The sequence below is a fragment of the Vigna radiata genome, chromosome 6 (genome assembly GCF_000741045.1).
Source record: "Vigna radiata var. radiata cultivar VC1973A chromosome 6, Vradiata_ver6, whole genome shotgun sequence".
In the NCBI taxonomy this organism is placed as follows: Eukaryota; Viridiplantae; Streptophyta; class Magnoliopsida; order Fabales; family Fabaceae; genus Vigna; species Vigna radiata.
The window spans coordinates 25,102,251-25,106,795 of record NC_028356.1 but is presented as its reverse complement, the minus strand read 5'-3'; positions in this window follow the sequence as shown (position 1 = coordinate 25,106,795).

Sequence of the window (4,545 nt, the reverse complement as noted above, 5' to 3'; positions counted from 1 at the left end):
ATATATATATATATATATATAAACTATGTCGTTATATTAATATTTTAAAATATCTAGTGTTGGATTTTTCCGCAAGACTCGGTGGAATGATATAACAAAGAAAACATGTTTTTCTATAGAATGTCAAACTGAATTGTTAGGTCTAATTCATTCTGATCTAGCTGATTTGAAACAAACCATGTCTAGAGGAGGTAAAAATTATTTTGTGACCTTTAGAGATGATTATTCTAGATACCCCGAAGTTTACTTAATCAAACATTAAGATGAAGCCTTTGATGTGTTTNTAACCTATAAAGCTAAAGTAGAAAATCAATTAAATAAGAAAATTAAGAGGATTAGATNAGATAGAGGTGGTGAATATGTACTGTTTAATGACTATTGTGTTAAAAAAGGAATCATCCATGAAGTGACCCCACCATATTTACCTGAGTCTAATGGAGTAGTTGTGAGAAAGAATAAAACTCTTAAGGAGATGATGAATGCGATGCTTATTAGCTCTGGTGCACCTGATAACCTTTGGGGAGAAGCCTTGCTTACTACGTGTTTTTTACAAAATAGAATACCTCATAAGAAAACTGGTAAAACTCCCTATGAGTTGTGGAGAGGCTATCAACCTAACCTAAAATATCTAATAGTGTGGGGGTGCCTTGCTAAAGTGATGTTACCCGAACCTAAGAAAAGAAAAATAGGTTTTAAAACCTCTGATTGCATGTTCTTAGGCTACGCTGAACATAGTGCTGCCTATAGGTTTCTAGTTCTTAAAAGTGAAATACTTGAAAGAAATTCTATAATTGAGACAAAAAATGTTGAGTTTTTTGAACATGTTTTTCCTTTAAAGGTTAGTGAGACGTCTCAACCTATAGATAATAATAATAGTGATGCCTTATGTGAAGAATTAAGAAAAAGTAAAAGACAGAGAAAGGAAACTTCATTTGGTAATGATTTTTATACTTATCTAGTTGATAATGATCCAAATAGCTTTGTAGAAGCCATTAGTGCTCCTGATGCAAAACAGTGGGATAAAGCCATTAAGACTGAAATTGAGTCAATTCAGAAAAATAATACTTGGACCTTAGTATATTTGCCTAAAGGAGCAAAACCCATTGGTTGTAAATGGGTCTTTAAGAAAAAATATCATCCTGATGGATCTTTAGAGAAATATAAGGCAAGATTAGTAGCAAAAGGTTTTACTTAAAAACCCAACATAGATTACTTTGATACTTTTGCCTCAACAAATGGATGTTAAAACTACTTTTTTGAATGGTGATTTAGAGGATGAAATTTATATGACTCAACCTGAAGGGTGTGTTGTACCTGGTCAAGAGAATAAGGTATGTAAACTTTTAAAATCTTTGTATGGCTTGAAACAAGCACCAAAACAGTGGCATGAAAAACTTGATAATGTATTGCTATGTGATGGTTTTTCTCCTAATGATGTTGATAAATGTGTGTACTCTAAATTTGAAAATGGTGATTGTGTCATTATATGTTTGTATGTGGATGACATGTTAATTTTTGGTACATGCAATGAAATTGTATCTAGAACTAAACTATTTCTAGGATCAAATTTTGAATTGAAAGACATGGGTAAAGCTAATGTAATTTTAGGTGTTGGAATCATAAGGAAGGGAGATAGTATTTTACTATCCCAAGAACAATACATTGAGAAACTTCTTAAGAAGTTTGGATATTATGATTTCAAACCCGTGAGTACCCCTTATGATGCTAACTCTAAATTAATGAAAAATAGAGGAGAATCGTTATCTCAGCCTCAGTATGTGACACCTGGGCACTGACGAGGGCGAGGAGTGATCGTCGGTGCAAGAGGCATGGTGCAGGGGGCACATACAAGGAGCGGCTCCTGGCAGGCTTCCAGTGGAAGGGGTACATGGACGAATTGAACATACACCGAAATGAGAGGGATCTGGAGATTGTATAGGTATGGGACTATACAGTTGAAGGATAGCTTAAAGGAATTGATTTGACTACTCATATCAACAAATGCATTTGCTTTTCGGTAGCCTAACTCATAAGAACTCTATGGTTAAGCGTGCTTAGCCTAGAGTAATTATGGGATAGGTGACCTTCCGGGAAGTTGCCGACAGGGACTGCTGACTGCCCCCACACATAGGCTTTCCAGTGTGCTTTTTCCTCACTCACACACTTTCCTAGAAAACTTCCCGGAAGGTCACCCATCCCATAATTACTCTAGGCTAAGCACGCTTAACCATGGAGTTCTTATGAGTTAGGATATGAGTAGCCAAATCAATTCCTTTAAGCTATCCTTCAACTGTATAGTCCCATACCTATACAATCTCCAGATCCCTCTCATTCCGGTGTATGTTCGATTCGTCCATGTACCCCTTCCACTGGAAGCCTACCAGGAGCCGCTCCTTGTATGTGCCCCCTACACCATGCCTCTTGCACCGACGATCACTCCCCACCCTGGTTAGTGCCCATGTGTCACACAGTATGCCCAGATAATTGGGAGCTTACTACACTTGATGAACTTTTCTAGACCTGATATTGCTTATGCAGTAGGTAGACTGAGTAGGTACACTTAATGTCCAAATCAAGAACATTGGGATGCACTTTCCAGGCTTATGAGATACTTAAGAGGTTTAATGGATTATGCCATTAAATATAATGGATTTGCTGTTGTACTAGAAGGGTACAATGATGCTAACTGGATCTCTGATTTGATGAGACAAAATCCACTAGTGGTTATGTATTCACACTTGCGGGTGGTGCGATTACATGGAGATCAGCCAGACAAAAAATTATTGCAAGATCAACAATGGAATTTGATTTTGTCACTCTTGAGATGGTTGGTAGTGAGGCTGAGTAGTTGAAAAACTTATTAGAAAACATTCCACTAGGAACGAAACCAACCTCATCGATGTCTATACACTGTGATTGCCAATCGACAATAGCTATAGCTAAAAACAAGAATTACAAGGGAAAGAATAAACATATTCAATTAAGACACAATTTGGTGAAGTAGCTGTTAAAGAGTGGAATTATTTCCATTGACTATGTGAAGTCAGAACGGAATCTAGCAGATCCTCTAAAAAAACCCTTGGGAAGAAATATGATCTTAGAAATATCGAGGGGAATGAGACTTAAGCCACTGACAAACAAACAAGTGATGGTAACCCAACCTTTGTGATTAGAGATCCATGAATAAGGTGCATATGGGTAAAAGCAATTCACTTGTTAATTCTGATAGCACTAATTTGATTTTAAATCAAATATGTCCATTCCTATTGTGTGTGTGAAAGTGCTAGAGACTGCATTATTGAGAGGTTAAACTTTGTATTTAATCAAAGTTTTTAATGATTTTCATATCCCTTATGGGTGGTGTATGATTTGCAGCATACACTTGTTGAAATAACCTATATGAGTGTCAAGTGGGGCCGCTTGCATGAGATCTTGGCATGACCTCTAGAGCACTCATGAATACCGAGCACGCGCATGGCCTGGTAAGCGCATCACAGCGATAACAACAAGGATTGTGGGGGTGTACTATGATTGATAAACCTCTAACACACTCAAGTATCTTTGGTTCATATAGCTTGCTATACAACCTATATTGTGTGTTAAGTTTCTTAATCTAAGACTGATTCATATAGCTTGCTATACTAGTTCTGATGCATTACATCTTGTGAAACCTAGAATAATTTATTTTCTCTTTCGTTTGTATATACTTTGCAATATGTGGGAGATTTATATAAAAATTATGTCGTTACACTGATATTGCAAAATATCTAGTGTTGGATTTTTCCGCAAGACTCGATGGAATGATGCAACTTCAAGTCTCGTGCTTCCATCAAATGCAGAAGAATTTTTTGAGCTTGGACCACAAGCCTCTTGCCTCCAAAGGTTGCATTAAAGATTTTATCCCTAAAGGCACGCTCCCAACGTTTTAATATATTAAAAAAATATTATTTTCTAAAAGATATTTTGGATTTTTGGATAATGGGCCTGGTCCATGAGCTCTATAAATAGAGCACCTCCTCCACTCCAAATTCATCAGTTCTCTTATTCTCTTTTTTCTTTCTCTCATTCTCTCCTTCCTTTTATTTCTTAAAATTATCCTAGGTTTCATTTTTTCTCTTTTAAGAAATTCTTGCTAGCTCTGAGATCCTTAGAAATTTCTGAGAAGGTCTTATTGTATTCTAGGGAGCTTGCGCAATACACTGCGAATAAGTCCTTAAGGACAGTGACTCTACACGCCAGGAAATTTTATTTGTGATTCTATCAAGTTTTCTACAATATATATATATATATATATATATATATATATTTTTTTCTTTTTTTTGTTGAATCTATAGAAAAAATAAACACCAATGAAGTTTGAATCCAACCACATAATACATTGATATTACTTTTTATCTAAAACTTTCAAAGTAATAAGTTAATAATTATTTGCGAAATGATATTTCAACACCGGAATTTGACACCATTTTGACACTAGCCAGGTGTCAAAATGTGATTGGGTCTGTTTAAATTAAAAAATAATATGATTTGAAATCTGATGGAAGG